Genomic DNA, 17,925 nt, shown 5'->3' on the forward strand with positions numbered 1-17,925 from the left:
TTCATATATTAGACTGAAAATAGGGCATAATAACCAGACATAAGCTCTGCAAAAATCCTCCTAAATATTACCCACAAACCCTAATTGATTTTCTCTCCCTTTCAAGTTCTAATTGGAGGTAAAACCTAGAGTTTGAAGAACCAAGATAGGAGCTGAGTTATCCAACAAATAAGGTGAGTTTACTGCTCTATTTCATCCATTATTTATGCTGTAAATTCATGGTAAGTCATTCTATACCTGTAAGAACACACGGGACGGTGATCGGAAGCCGTGAGTTCGAGTTATTCACTTGTAGTAGACTATTTTGTGGACTGTTTTGTGTTGCTGTTGGGCTGAGTGTTTTACTACTGTTTTGTGGGGTTTTGGAGGAGGAAGGGACTGTAGAAAAACCATATAAATGTAGGGTGGTGGGCTGCTCGTTCGTCGTAACATTTCTGTGTCGTTTGACACTACTATGGTGGTCGTTTTATGTATGAAGAGATTGGGGTATGTTGGGCTGTTTTGTAGTATTTTATGGTGTATATAAGGCTGGAAAATAATGTATATATGTTGCTATTGTTGTGTTCTTGTGTTTTTTATGTTATCTTGAATTTGAAGGAAGTAAGGATTATAGGGGAGATGCTGCTCGTTTTAATACAAAATAAGCTTGTCGTTCATTGTGCGATAGTTGTACCTTTTGTAACTTAATGATAGTATTATTATCATTGTTGTAGATTAAGGTGCGAAGAGGTGAGTTCAACTTGGTGATTGGAAAGATTGTGATAAGGTATGTTAAGGCTAAGCCCTTCCTTCATGTTGGCATGATCTCGTAATTACATGTGTTTGATAACGAGGCATAAAGAGAAGTTCATACTCCAGAATTTATATACACTATCCTAGTCTCATAATTTACAGTATTTTCCCTTATCGGGACTTCATATTTAATTTAGTTTTGTCTTTATTTAGTCAAGAGATCAGAGGGTATATATATATATATATATAGTATTACAGTATTTTCACCACCATCTATCTATAATCGGTAGGTAGGCCCCTATTGGGAAACCTCTGATCAGATGGTAAGTTATATACCGAGCCTACTGTGGACGAGCGCCTATGAGCGAGCCCAGGATGGCCGAGATACAGAGCCTAGTATGGCCGAGCGCCTATGAGCGAGCCTACTACGGCCCAGCAGTTACACGTACCGAGACTTATAGGGCCGGACATTTATTTTACTTACTATATTGAAGGAATTGAGTCAGTATCAGCACGTAAATATATCTCCAGATCATCTTTGACTCCCAGTTACTTTCAGTTGTTATATTATCAATTCACTTTCAGTTTTCAGTTATGTTATTGCCTTACATACTCGGTACATTATTTCGTACTGACGTCCCTTTTACTGGGGATGCTGCATTTCATGCGTACAGGTTCATATAGACAAACGGGTAGACCTCCTCAGTAGGTGTTTCCCGAGTTCAGCCTGATCGGTAAGCTCCACGTCCTTCTGAGTTATCGGGTCTAGGGTTTCCTGTACATCTTTTTTATAAATGTATATATGTTATGGGTAGTTCGGGGCCCTGTTCCGATCATAATACATCCATCAGTAGAGGCTTATAGACATATCCTGTAAGTTTGTGCAGTATGTTGGGCTTGTAGGCCTTGTATGTATATTTTGTCGGTTTGTCAGATGAAGTAGTTATGACGGCCTCGTCGGCCCAGCATTATATTGATGTTTAGTCAGCATTAGTTTCCGTTCAGTTTTATATTTTGCTTCGCAAATTGTCTTGCAATGTGGCCCCATGGCTAAAGTATGACATTATATGTTCAGAGTCCCTTAGTCGCAAGTTGGTATGCAAGGTTAGGTGAGGCACCGGGTGCCGGTCTCGCCCCATAGGTTCGGGGCGTGACATTAACACTTTCGGTCTATCTCCTTAAACCTCTACCAAGCGTCAAACACCGTTTAAGTCTCACTCGGCAAAAGTTATGGATTTCTCTTCTAAACTTGCCCGTTTTAGCTGAGGAGAAATATTTAGCAAGAAACGTTCTGGTCATCTCCTCCCATGTTCTTATCGATCCCTGGGGCAAGCTTTGAAGCCAGTGTTTTGCATCATCTTTAAGTGTGAAGGGGAATGCCCTTAAGTAAACTGCATCTTGTGACACACCATTGTATTGAAAGATGTTCATAATCTCTTAGAAGTCCATTAGATTATTGTTTGGATCTTCATTCATCTTTCCTATGAAAACACACCTGTTTTGAAGAGTTTGGGGCAACCCTTGCTTCAATTCAAAATTGTTCGCTGCAACTGGAGGTGGTCTCACACTTGATAAGCCTTGGTTATAGGCCGGTCTAGAATAATTGCCAAGTGGTCTCCCAAGACCAAAAGGTTGATCCTGAACAATTCTCCGAAATCTCTATTCTTCATAGATAATTTGAGCATTTCGAAGAGTTGCTTCCTCCGCATCTTGTGCAACATTTTCTTGTTGTTAGGCTTTTTCTCTTACATCCAGATCAACATTATCATCATCTCCAGCCATAATGTCTTTGGTTGAGGATTGCCTAACCTTCTCTATATTCTCAGGGAGATTTCTTTCGTTCCTCAACTGTCGCAGTTGTTTCTCGATTTCTGGTTTGTATGGTAGCAATTCTTTCCCAGAAGATCGAGTAATGCACCAATCTAACCTGTAGTCTGCGCACAGTTAAAAAAATACCAACGTAAAATGAAAAAAAATTAAAATAATAAAATAAAAGAAAAAGAAAAATTCCTGAATTAGCAGTATAAACTATTTCAAACACTATTGATTGCCAATTCCCGGCAACGACGCTAAAATTGACGAGCGCAAAACACACACTTCAATATGCTCGCTAGTCGAATATAGTATAATATAATATCGTATCCACAAGAATTGGAGTTAAATAGTATTTTAGTAGTTTATAGCTTGGTTGCTATCCAAGATAATCAACAGTTGAGAATTATGTGATTAAAACTAAAATTAACTAAGAATCTAGAGCTAATTGACTATGACAGTCGCAACAAAAGTAAGCAAGGAAGATATCAATGGGAGTAAATAGGGATTGATTGGATAGGTGCAAGATAATTATCTGGGATTTAACTCTAGTTAATTCACTTCTAATGTTCAAGTGAGTCTCACGAATTCACTCAATTATTAGTTCAAACGTTTAGTAGAAACTCCTCTCCCGAGTAAGTCTCAACCTCACAATGTGAACCAATTTAAGCTCGGTGAAAATATGCAAGAATTTCGTAGCGGATTGGTCTTTAGGAGTACCTCTTCTGATTATCCTCCTAACTAGGTTTTATCAATGATTCAACTAGCCTCTTTCGATTACTAAGAAGAATTAATGAACTCAACCCACAAGATAATGCAAAGATATCACAAGTTATGCCTCTCTTGATTACATGAACATGTGAATATAGATGCAATAATTAAAACCCCTGAAATGATTCAATGCATAAAAACAAGAGTTAATATCCATAAACAATTATCAATACACCAAATCCATCAATCCCAAAAGAGAACTACTCCATATATATGGAGTAATTCATCACAAATATAAAGAAAAACATAAAACGATCCAAACTCTTGTCTTGAGTGAGGATTGAATGATGAATCCCTTGTGCTTTCGCTTCTCCCCCTTCTATCTAGCCTCCTTAGTTCTTAGAAGTGTCAAAAACTCCTTAAAATAATGTTTTTACATGCATTTATACTAAGTAGGGTCGGGCCTAGACGAAAATACCTTTTCCTGCGCAGTTGTGGGAAAGTTCAGAGAGTTCAAATCTGTCAGACAGCCGAAAAATATACAGGCGCGGCGCGTCATGCGCCGCCCCACGCACCACCGGTGTGTTATTTTCTCAGAGTCCTGATGTTTCTTGACATTTTGATATCCAGACGTGGTTCTCGACCCCTGAACGCGATCCCGGCTTAATCCCTTGGGCTTTTACTCAGACTTCAAAGCTCCAAATAGCTCAAATTCATTTCGTAATATCTACATAGATTGGAATCCTTCTACAAGTCATAAAACACACAATTAGTGCAAAATACTAGCGATTAAAGCTCACACTAAATTAAAGTGCAGTAAATTAAAATGTAATAAGCCACAAAAATACGAGATTATAGCTAACACACAACTATCATACGACTAAAATAACTCATAACATAACCTCCTTATCATGTTAATCACCCTAGTATCACCCCAAAAGTATATGTTATAACATTCCCAACTTGTCGACTTTTGACGAACCTTATTTTGACGAACCTTATTTTCTTCCAACCTTCTTGGTACTTGCAGTTCATGATATTATGTATTTATAACCTTCAAGTAACATGATTAAGTTATTTTATATACTTTCAAAGACGATCTCATTTTTAGCTTACATCAATTGACTTAGGACATACTCTCATGTACGAAAGCATAGGGTGTAACATTATTCCCCCATTTGGAACATTCGTCCTTGAATGATGACCAATGTGCTTATAAATCTCATAACTTATAGCTCTTATGAATACATTAATACTATCCTTTCCATCCAAGAAATTGTTATGTGAATAAAACCAATGGCCAGGGCATTCCCCCCTTTAGGCCTCTTTCACACACCACGACTTCTGATCGTAATTCTTCCAATTTTGTAACTGTCGCTACATTCTATCATACAGCTTGCACGACTCTGTCCTTGTACGCGCGCCTATGTAACTCTTCTATCATATTTCCTTAAGCTTTTAGCAAATCTCTAGGCCTCACTTTATGAATATATACAAAACTATGGCAAGCTGCCCCTCTAGGCATCTATATGTGTACTGAAGTTCTTCGCTTAGTACTTTGTCGACCTTATGACTATTGCTATATTTTGTTTCATAGCCTCAGTTATCTATCCTTATGGCTTTAAGAATCTAGGTAGGTCATGCTATACCCTATAACACTTACTTTGGTTTAATTATTACCGAGGTCTGCTACCCAACTCTAAGTTACTCTCTCGCTGCTTATCCCTTGTGTATAAATCTAAGCCCTTAAATGATTCCTCATTAGTGTTCATCTTAAGAATGACAACCAAATCTCATCTCATACTTTGGAAATTTTATCCATCTATTGTTGATTCAACTTAATGTTGATCCATAATATAACACTGATAATGTGAAACCTCTGACGTAATACATTGTCACTATGGCTCATGTCTCATCGGGGAACATCTGATGTTATTTTCTTGATCCACCTAGGGACTATACTATACTTCAATAACCGTATTTCATGGAGTCCCAACGTGGATCATCTTATAGGGGTATCCTAATCCTGTGAAATTCATGGAATCCCTTTTTTTAATCATTACTCAATCAAAGGCCTAAACGTTATCCCCTCATCTAATGCAATTAGACCGTAATTCTACTACTAGGGCAACATTTCATCTCTTCTAAATGCTTCTAGTCTTAGACTCCTCTGAGTTCATGCAGGCTATACTAAGCTTTGTATAACTTACAGAAATCAGCAGCTCTCTTGTCTGATGGGCTTAATCCTGATGCCTTGCCTATTCTTGTCACCTTCTTACTTACCTTTTCTTATCCTTACTCTTATATACCTAAAACTTTGTCACTCTACCATACTTTAGCTTGTGACCTACACATATCTATTTATACTACTCACAAACTTCCTTTAACTTGCTAGCACCATATATTTCCTTTTGTGCTTTCTCAGTTGTCTTTAAACATAAGCAATTAATTTTCCCGGTCGTTCTGCCACTTGCTGCATGGATACTTTGCTTATCTTAGTGCCCACGAATACTAGAATTCTCTGTAACTCATATGATCTCAAATATCATTTTTGATTTTTGTTTTTCTTCCATTAATTAGCAACGATAGGTGCCACTTTCTTATGGAGTGCATACAATATTGTAGTGATACTATTGTTACAAGATCATTTTTTCTTTTGGTCACAATGCTTAGGGTGTAGCCTTTTTCCTTATTTCCTTAGCTAGTATTCCATTGTAGTACTTCGAGGACACCCTCTGACTCCTATAAAGTTGCGAGCTTATTACATCGTATACCCGAAGGATTTTTTGATGCTCTTACTCGCCTATAATTATCCTTAGTTACTTACCTCCACACTCTTGTGCTCGTAGGGTTGCTTTTGAACTGAAATTTTGACTGTCTCCCTAGTGGCACTCTCTTTTATATCCGTAACACCTATACGGTACCTTTAACTACCCCAACTCCTATCTGAATATTTCTCAAGGATCACGATGTCATTTCTGCGAGGCTGAATTCCCTATGTTGGAGTTCACTAAGTTTATCTTGCATGATCTGCTGATTTATCTGTATCCTCTTGTCTAGCCATAACTAGACTCTTCCTAAATTAACTACCAACTACTCGTTGGTCCATTCTCATATCTATATTCCGCGTAATCTCTCTTGGGTTATTTCTTTTATCTTAATTTACCTCTTGCACTGGCTCCTTATGTATCAAGTGTTCATTCGCACTTATTTATCAATAACACCCTGGGTGGGAACCCTTACTGCCTCTCCCCAGCGTCGTGCTTGCAAAAAGTTCTGGAGTCGTAACATATCTATAGAATCTAAATAAATGCAATCTCATTTCTTTTGCTTTTTTATCACATTCTTCCTTTACTATTCCATTGTATTATGAACCATATAACCCCTACTTAATACCATATCACACCATCTTCCCCCCTCTCTTCATCTTTGGCGTCTTTTCACATCTTCACTGACTCTTACTTGCCTTGCGGTAATCCTTCTGTACAAAGGATAACAAAATATGTTACTCACGAGGGTGACACCTAGTGTAACTGGCACACTTAGTCCCTTAAGCTTAACTCTGCTCACAGTGCTCACTTCAGAGATGCGACTTCCTAAATGACCTTTAAAGGTTATTCTTCTGTTGTTTATTCTATTATCACCTGAATGCGATCTCTGAAATTCCCACGATGCCGACTATTATCAAATCATTCAGTTCTTAATTCATGTTCAGTTTATCTTGTTCACCAGCCCATACTAATTTCTATTACTCAGGGGTCTAACTTTTCCTTCTGGTAATCACGTTGGAGTCGCCAACTTATTTCTCGAAATGAGGATATGATTTTATGGCTTATACTCTTTTATTGTTTCAAGGCATATCTCCTCTTGTCTTTCCCTTCACTTGACTATCGACTATGTCATCCTCTCATATTTTGATTTATTGTTATCACTCATTTATCACATCTTACTCATAATGCTTCATTTGCTCTCTTTTTATTCTCCTGCTAATATTTCTGTCTATCACTTTATTCTAAAAACTTCAACAAACATTCTTTTGCTTTTAGCTCCGCTTGCTCCATCCACTATCTATTCGGGTCACCTAACATTCTCTCTTGACTAAGGACGGGAGCCATACTAAGGTAAATATTTATTCCTTCTTTCCAGTGCTTATATTCTAAATTTTATGAACATGCTAGTATTTATATATAACTGTACTATTCTAGAGTGCACCATGTGAATGTCTCACAAGGGGAACTATTATAACGTTTGCAATATCCTTCGGAAATGTCAGCTAACACTAACATTCCATCCACCATTTTGGGTTACTTTAACCCCAGCTGGATCTTGATATCACGTCCTTCTCTTACTATATTTGTTTCCTCGCATAGCGAATAACTGAGATGGGTGTGGCCAATTGTAGATGCCTCTATCACCGTTGAAGGTAACTCAAAATTCTTATATTTCTCTGCCTGAATTGTAAATACTACTAATCTTCATTAACTGGTTACCTCGTACCCTTCATCACCTTACTTCTTTACTTTCTGAAACTTGTATCTACCTTCTGATTCTCTTAATTCTTTTTACCATATGGGTGGATAGATATTCTTGCCTTAGGGCTCCTTATCAAGAAGCTTACACATCTTAGTACACACATGATCTGCTGAATACCTCATATTTACTCATCATAAGCATGATGCAAAATTGAGTTCCTCTGACTCAACTCTTCCACAGCCGTATTCAATCTCTTACCAACTGTCTTTCTGGATATTGGTATCATTATATTATGAATAAAATAGAATTTAGGAGTTTAAAATCGTACCACTAAGCTCTACCACATGATCTAGAGTAAGAAGAAATAGTGACAGTCCTAAATGCCTTGTATCCTCCTGTTTATAAGTGTGGTGCACCATACACCCATAAACAAGACTCTACTAGACACGGCTTGTAGACTCCCTAGGACAGAACTACTCTGATACCATTTTTTTCATGACCCCAACTGAAGGGCCGCGACGGGAACCCAGTGCCTAACTCAACTGAGTACCAATCGTAATGTATCTTTCTTATCATACTATCATGGGTAAATGAGCCGGAAAGGTCGATGTGTGATAACTAGAATAAAACATAACAGAATACTTGACATAGGACGACCCCAATATGGAATGCAAACTTATACATGTGACATACAGACCTATAAGACCAAAATGATCACTTGTACACTCAAAACATAGGCCTACAAGGCCATACAATCTTTCATATGCATGACATCTATCTACAAGCCTTTAAGAGTACATAAATGTCATAAAGTGTAAGGCCCCGTAAAATTATACCTAAAATTCGGGGTTTCGTGGTACCGAAGTAGGCTTATGTGTTGACGATTGTAGGGATACTTCTGCGTTGTGGAGTTGAAGAAATCTTTTGGAAATACAGGGCATTTCTGCGGTCCATTCTGTGGTTACAGGACTGATCTGTGGACCGGATATCTGTCGCAGACCGAGGCAAAAATTTGGGCAAAAGTTTTGGACCATTATGCGGTCCATTATGCGTCCGCATAACCCCTCGCAGATCCAGCACAAATAAAATTTTGGAAGAAAGTTTTGTTGCGCATTATGCGATCCCATAATAGGTCTGCGGACAGCAGACCGGTCGCAGAGTAAGGTAGGGTTGCCCAGTTCCAGAGGGCCATTATGCAGACCGCAGAAGCATTACGCGGTCGCATATGCGTCGTAGATCTGCATCGGGGCTTCATATTTTCTAATTTTTGACCCGACCCTATTTTGATATATTGAGGCAAAGGGTCACTTTTGAAGCAAAAATCTGATATTTCTAGAGAGAATGATTACCATATTGTGAGAGGGAAAGTTCCTAAGCTTGTTGATCATTAACTCTTGCTCCAAGTTGAAGAATGCACAAGAAAATTCACTAGGTCTTCATCCTAGAGGTAAGGTTCTACTTCCTAGCCCTCAATTTTGTAATTTTATTGAAAATAGGCAATAAGTCAAGCAATTCTTGGGTGTGAGAGTTGTGTATCTTACATGCATGTACCATCAAGGGTAGTGGGAAGATTGTTGAGCTCATTTGGGTAAACTTTGGGTAGTGGGATGAAAGAATTCACCATAGGAGGACCTTGAAACCTTAATGCACACCTAGTGTTTGATAAAATGCTCAAGTGAGGTGGAACTATGAACTCCTTCCTAATTTGTATTTAATTTTTCTATATCTCTAAATAGATCAAAGTTTCTAGGATTCCGGAACTATGTAGTTAATTAAGGAAAGCTCAAAGCGAGGTATGTTGGCTAAACTATTCTCTTAGAATTGAACCCCACAATATCCTTGTAAGTCCGGTGATTCTCATTATAAATTGATTATTCCAAATAAGCCGTGTGTAAAAATAAATATGCGTTCAATACGTATTCCAAAGATTCTTGTTATGTCGAGTCACTGTTGAGAATGTGGTTTAAGTAGGGGTTGTGTGTTATTGAGGGTTAAATCCCCGTGCTAATGTGATGAGATTGTTTTCCCTTATATGGGATGAGATTGGTGTGTTGAGATGTTTCCCCTTAAATGGGATGAGATTATAGCTAGCGAGATGTGATGCGATGTCAACCCACTCGGCATTGTGGTGAGACGGCTTAGTCGATCGGGCTAAGATCGGATGCCATGCCGCGCACATGGTGGTATTGTGAGTGTATGTCTCTGGGTGAGACGGCTTAGCCGGTCAGTCTGAGATCGGACTCCGTGTTAAAACACGGTGGTGTATCGGTGCTAAACATCTCCCAACTTAAATTAATGAAACTTACTGGAAATTTACCTTTCCCATAACTTGACACCTTGATACTGTTTGAGTCTATTATTGATTTAATGTTTTATTCTCCGTTTACTGTTACTTATTCTATTGAGAGGGTGTTTAGTTTTACATACTAGTACTATTCCATATATACTAACGTACCTTTTGCCGGGGGCGCTACCTCTTTAATGGATGCAGGTGGTTCCACAGCAGGTGGCATTGATCAGTGATAGTGGTACACCCTCTTCCCAGCTGACTCGGTGAGCCCCACTTCATTTCGGGGTCCTGTATCTCTTATCCTTTGTACACAACGTTTTGAGGTATAGCCGGGGCCTTGTTGCCGGAACTGTAATAGCACTCTTTTGTTCCTGTTAGAGGCTCTGTAGACAGTGTGTGGGTTGTATCTGTTTTTGGGGAGGTTAAACTAAAAATGTTGTAATCGCACCATCTATTCTACTTTAACTATGATTGTACAATGTACTATTTTTGAGACTTGTTAATGGTGTAACTAATGGAAATGAACTGGTGTCATTCACATGACCTGTTATTGTCTAATTAATGAAATGTATTCTTCTCTTTGTACATGGGTGAGTTGGGTAGAAGGTATTGTAAAGGCTTGCTTGACCGAGGTATCTCGGTTGAGCGCCGGTTGTGTTCCTAGAGGTCGGGGTGTGACATAAAGGTCGGTACAGGGCCCCGCCATACCAATTAATACATATCCAAAGTATACTCACATAATAGGCAACTCCTGAGCAAGTGGAGTGTACCAACACCTCCCGTTAAGCTGATAGCCTACTAGGAGGACTGTCAACCTATCTATCGGGACCTGCGGGCATGAAACGCAATGCCCCCAGGAAAAAGGGATCTCAATACGAATAAAGTACTGAGTATGTGAGGCATAAAAAGTAATATGTAAAAGACATGAAAGAAACATAGATTAAAGGACTCAACCTGTAAGTCTGAATAACTCAGTGAATGATGAAACATTTTATAGTGTCATGTATATGCGTATATATATTATGCGTATATAACATCATCAAGCCTATAAGGGCATCCCATCATATTATCTCAGACTCAGTGGGCGAAATCATCAACGTATGCCAGCTGATTGGGTGGTGGTGCATATATAACGCAGTAACCTTTCCCCATACCCGTATATAACACCATTTGGTCATGGGTCAATGTACATGTACAAATGGATGCAATGCATACGGGAGTAAGTCAATAAGATCTCTTGGAAAATAATAAGATCAATATGCTTTCGGTTAATGTCACGAAATAAACTTGATCAACTTACGTATTTTCTGAAACCCATGAACAGACGATATAATAATAGAACACATGGAGAATCAAGAACATAGAACCCCTAGAACTTCTAGGAATAGAGTCATTTGTGAAAGTTGCGGGTTTGCTCGTTTTGTTTGTATCATATGGATCATACCAAAAGGAAAGAGGGAATAGCCTTAACATACCTTAACCACGTTGAGTCCTTAATACCTTCCAAGCAACTCTTCAAACAACTCAAGTAAATCTACCATAGCATAAGTCCGTAACTTAAGCTAGTAGCTCGTTTACATAAATTCGGCAGCATCTCCCCAGTATTAATGGCCTCCTCCAATACCATATACCAACAATAACAACCAGAGAAATCTGGAAACATATAAGTATTAATAACAAGACACGATATAACAACAACAAGTCATGACTACTTCACAACGAGCAGCAAGCTCCGACTGGAACCCGTATACCCTATATCACCCCTTATAGACTTCTTAATTTAACTTAACATTTTCATTAAGATAATAATGAAGTCATTCATCAATGATTCCAGCCTTATACCATATATTTATAATAATAAAAACAATCTACAACTCCAACTATCCTCAATTAGCAACTTTATTCACTAGTTCATGTCCAGTCCATCCATTTAACTTAATCAACATCAAGATAACCATGAGCACATGCAAGAAATAATATACTTACCTCCTACAGTATCTTCAAGTAAAAATCCAACTTATATTTAGCTTACAACTGCCCTCAATTGCACCACAACTCCATAGAAGCGACTTAAGCTAATCTTCACTTCCAATCTCAAGTTTCACATGTTTCTTTCATCAATTCACTTGATAAACATGTAGACATGCATAACAACATAAACTATATCATAATCAAGTTATTTCCCCCAATTTCCAGCCATAATGATATATATATATATATATATATATATATATATATATATATATATATATATATATATATATATAGCCTTAAAACAACTCAACAAAAGATAACAACGTCTCTTCCCCTTTCAAGTGCTATCTTGTAATCTTTTACTCCAACAAAACAACCAACATGTAATTAACCTTAAACACCATCAAAAAGGATGTTAAAATACCTTAGTAAGTAGATAAAATTCAAACCTTAAGCTTAACTTAGCTCACCATCCTCCTTATTTCACATCACAACACCATACAAGGGTTATTCTTCACCTTTGGCTAACTTTGATGTTGGATTATGGTGTATTTTTTTGGACTTTGTTTGGAGCCTTGGGGGAACTGTTTGGGAGGGTTTTGAGAGTGTGAGAATGGAAGGAGGTCGAAAAATGAGCAAAGCTTATCCCAAAAACAAGATAAAAATAAGTGAAGGTCGGCCACGGACCAAGTGGGTACCATAGGGTCTGCCAGCGCGGTCTCGCGAAAACGTGAATGTCTCTCTACTCCGATGTCGTATTGACAAACAATTTAATTTGTTAGAAATTAGACTCGTAGATATTCAATTTGGAACATGTATCACCCCATAGTTCCAAGTATATTGGGAGAAAGAATCAGCTACATTTGACCTAAGTTTCAGCACAGTTATGAATGTAACTTGTGATGACCTTTTCCAACTTTTGCTCCACAACTCGCTAGACTTTGAAACATAACACACGACCATCATACGACTAAAATAACACATAAAATAACCTCTTTATCATGTTAAGTACCCTAGTCTCACCCCAAAAGTTCATGTTATAACATTCCCAGCTTGTCGACTTTTGACGAACCTTATTTTCTTCGATTCGTTTAACTTCTAAACCTTCCAACCTTCTTGGTAATTGCAGTTCATGATATTAGGTATTTGTAACCTCCAAGCAACATGATTATGTTATTTTACATCAATTGACTTAGGACATACTCTCACGTACGAAAGCATAGAGTGTAACAAAATGGCCGAGATATAGAGCCTAGTATGGCCGAGCGCCTATGAGCGAACCTAATACGGCAGAGCAGTTACACATACTGAGCCTTATAGGGCCGGACAACTATTTCACTTACTATATTAAGAGCGTTGAGTCAGTATCAGCAGGTAAGTATATCTTCAGATTATCTTTGACTCCCAAATACTTTTAGTTATTACATTATCAGTTCAGTTTCAGCTTTCAGTTATTTTGTTGCCTTACATACTGGTACATTATTTTGGACTGACATCTCTTTTGTTGGGGACGCTGCATTTTATGCCTGCAGGTCTTAATAGACAGCTGGATAGACCTTCCCAGTAGATAGAGTCAAACATCATCTTGATTGGTAAGCTCCACTTCCTCGGAGTTACTAGGTCTAGACCTTGGAGTCCATTTTTTATATAAAGATTTGATGGGTAGGTCGAGGCCTTGTCCCAACCATGATATAGTTCAGTTATCTCTAGAGGCTTGTAGACGAGTCCTGTATATTTTCTATATCAGTATTATGGCCTTGCCAGCCCTATGTAGATTTTAGTTTGGTATTGCTGGTTATCGGCGTCATTTTCAAATATTTGGAATATGGCCTCATTGGCCTTGACTAGTATTGTCAGCTTGCAGGTATGCCTTGGCCGCCTAAGTTGAGGGCTACCCCTCGAGAGTTCACAATTACAGAGTGGTACGCTCGGGTCGGGTATGGCACCGGCTGCCAGCTATGCCTCCCTAGGTTTGGGGCATGACAAATAACCTACAATGCAAGACATGGTCTCTAATAGAAATAGGAAATCTCAAGTAATCATACAACAATTCAAGGCATACCACAAGAATAACGCGGGGAGCCATGTGTTCATAATAATAAGTGTGACTATGGCTAAATCATGTACATCAACAATCTTTATAATAGCTTATTATGTCCAATATAAGGTATCATTAACCTAAACATTATCTCTAGCATTGTGCTCACATAGTCCTTCAATTAAGTAAAATAGAGCAAGTAGAACACACAACCAAATAAGGCATAAAGTAGTCTAGAATCTACTCCGAGCATGAATAATCATGGCATGTGCAGATACGTTCATAACCTCACATATATCACCTCCGCATGTAGCAATCAACACCATTTATTAGGAAAAGTTCCCTCAACCCAAGTTAGGCAAGACACTTACCTCATCCGGGCTAGTCTAAAGCTCCAAACCCTCTTTTCCTATAAAAATCGCCTCCAACAGGCTCAAATCAAGTGAAATATCATCCAAGGAAGTCAGTCAATGCTACGAGAATCAGTCCCAATCAATAAAGGTTAACTTGGGCCCAAGCGCCTGAAATCTAAAACCAATACAAAATACCGAAAACCCATAACCTGTCCAGTCCAAATATGTGATTATATTTCGAATCCGAGTCCAAATCGATACTTAAATCCGCATGCTACACTCTCTTAAGTTGTAGACAAAAATACCAAATTTCACTTTCAAATTTCCGTAACCCATAACCCTAGCATGTTTTAGGTGTAGAAATCCGTGAGGATTCAAGATATATAATCAAAATAAAGTATAAATTATTTACACTCAAAATATGGGGAAAACCATCTCCAATATCGCCTCTTCCCGGTCTCCAAAACTCAAAATAGTGAAAATGACCAATTTCTGAAATTCTCGAGATAAAATACCCCTGACAACATTTTACTTTTTATGATCGCGGACATGACCCACACGATTGTGATGAATAAAGCACCTCAGCCAGAAAACCTCTTACGCGATCGCGACCGAACCCCACGCCATCACAATTCTTAGCCTGACCAGACCTTACGCAATCGCGAGCTCCCTTCTTGCGGTCGCGAAGCTCAAATATCATGGTCCCAAGAATTCCTCCTACGCGATTGCAATGCACAAGTAGAGACAACACTTTGCGATTGCGGTCCTTCCCTACGCAATCACCACGAACAAATCCCCTTCTGCCCAACTCCTACGTGATCATGGCTCAAGCATCACGATCGTGATGCAAACCACTAACCAGAGAACCAGCAACTCAAATTAGCTCCAAAATGATCCAAAACCACCATGAAGCTTATCCGAGCCCCTTGGGGCCCCGTCCAATCATCGTAAGAAGTTTATATACCATATTCAAATATGTCCAAAGTCTCAAAACATGAATAAAAATATGACAACAGAGAATCATGCATCAAACAAAAATCTTCAAACATTCATAAGTTAAAAATTCCAACTTTTGACCAGAAGCGCCAAATCAACCCGGATCCACCCGAGACCCAAACTTGTAATGACATGGCCTGTTATTTTGTGTATTTGAGCCTCGTTCCCCTCTTTGATGATCCTTGTATTCTTCTTGTTGTTTTGTGACTTTTGGGGATAGTTGGTTAGGTTTCGGGGAAGTTTTGGAGAGAATTAAAATGCTTTAGTTCCATTGTTGGAAGCTTAAGTCATATGAGTTAATCGAGATTTGATGTTTGTGCAAACAAACTTGGAATGATGTTTTGATGGTTCTAATAGGCTCGTATGGTGATGTTGGACTTGGGTATATATCCAAATTCATATTTAGAGGTTCCTAGGTTGTTTTGACCAAACTCACGCTGAACTGCCCTCTAGAAATGCGAAGTAAACTGAGTGCCACAATCCGAGATGATAGAAACAGGTACTCCATGCAAGCAAACAATCTCCCGGATGTAGATCTTAGCCAACTGCTCTGAATTGTTGGAAGTCATGACTGGAACGAAATGCGCAGACTTGGTAGTCTGTCCACAATGACCCAAACAACGTCAAATCTCCTCAATGTCCATGGTAAACCTATCACAAAGTCCATAGTGATGCGCTCCCCTTCTACTCTGGTATCTTAGTCTTCTGAAGCAACCCACCAAGTCTCCATTGCTCATACTTGGCTTGTTGACAATTCAAACACCGAGCAACATATCCAATAATATCATTATTCATTCTCCGCCACCAATAATGTTGCTTCAAATCACGGTACATCTTTGTAGCACCCGGATGAATAGAATACCGCGAACTTTGAGCCTCCTCAAGAATCAACTCTCTCAGCCCATCTACATTAAGAACACAAATCCGACATTGAAGCCGCAATACAACATCATCACCAATAGACACTTCTTTAGCACCACCTCATCGCATTGTGTCCTTAAGTACAACCAAATTGGGATCATCATACTGACGAGCCTTGATGCGCTCAAATAAGGATGACTGAGAAACAACAAAAGCAAGGACTCTGCTAGGCTCTGATATATCCAATCTCACGAACATGTTGGCCAAAGCCTAAACATCCATATCCAATGGCCTCTCCCTAGCATGAATAAATTCTAAACTTCTCATACTCTCCGCCATCCTACTCAAGGTGTCTGCTATCACATTGGCCTTTCCCTGATGATAAAGAATGATGATATAATAGTCCTTCAATAGTTCCAACCACCTCCATTGCCTAAAGTTTGAATTTTGCTTGAATAGATGTTGAAGACTTCGATGATCCGTATACACCTCAAAAGACTCGCCATATAAGTAATGCCTCCAAATTTTAAGCGTGTGGACAATAGCTGCTAACTCCAAATCATGCACTGGATAGTTCCTTTCATGGGGCTTCAACTAGCACGACATGTAGGCAATTACCCTACCCTCCTGCATCAACACACATAATTCCAACACAGAAAGCATAACAATAAATTGTATATGATTCCGATCCTGAAGGTAAAACCAATACTGGAGCCGTAACCAAAGTTGCCTTGAGCTTATGAAAGCTCTCCTCGCACTCATCCGAGGACCTGAATGGAGCACCCTTCCGAGCTAACTTAGTCAATGGAGCGGTAATAGGTGAAAATCCCTCTATGAAGTAACAGTAGTAACCGACCAAACCAAAATATCTCCTGATATCTATTGCGGTAGTAGGTATGGGCAAACTTTGAAATGCCTCAATATTCTTCGAGTCCATCTTGACTGCAACACTAGTTACCACACGACCCATTAATGCCACCGATTCTAACCAAAACTCGCATTTGGAGAACTTAGCATATAGATTCTTCTCCATCAATGTTTGTAGCATGATCCTCTAATGCTACTCATGGTCCTCCCTACAACGGGACTACCCCAATATATCATCAATGAACATAATGACAAACGAATCCAAATAACGCTGGAGCACCCTATTCATCAAGGGCATAAAAGTTGATGGGGCTTTAGTCAACCCAAACGATACCATCAAAATTTCATAATGAGTCCAGAAAGCAGTCGTAGTGATGTCCAATGCCCTAATCTTAAACTAGTTATACCCCGATAACAAGTCAATCTTCGAGAACACCCTCGCACCCTGAAGCTGATCAAATAAATCATGAAACAGTAGATATTTTTTCTTGATGGTCACCTTGTCCAACTGCCAATAGTCAATACATATTCTCATAGACCCATCCTTCTTCTTAACAAACAACACCGGTGGACCTCAAGATGAAACACTAGGCTTGATAAACCCCTTATCTATAAACTCTTGCAACTATTACTTCAATTCCTTCAACCCCCCTGGAGCCATACAATACAGAGGAATAGAGATAGGCTACATACCCGGTGCCAAATCAATGCCAAAATCAATATCCCTATCAAGTGGCATGCCCGATAGGTGTGCTGGAAACACATCTGGATACTCCCTCACTACTGGAAGTGACTCAACAGTAGATATGTCAGTACTT

The sequence above is a fragment of the Nicotiana tabacum genome, chromosome 14 (assembly GCF_000715075.1).
Source record: "Nicotiana tabacum cultivar K326 chromosome 14, ASM71507v2, whole genome shotgun sequence".
NCBI classification, from domain to species: domain Eukaryota; kingdom Viridiplantae; phylum Streptophyta; class Magnoliopsida; order Solanales; family Solanaceae; genus Nicotiana; species Nicotiana tabacum.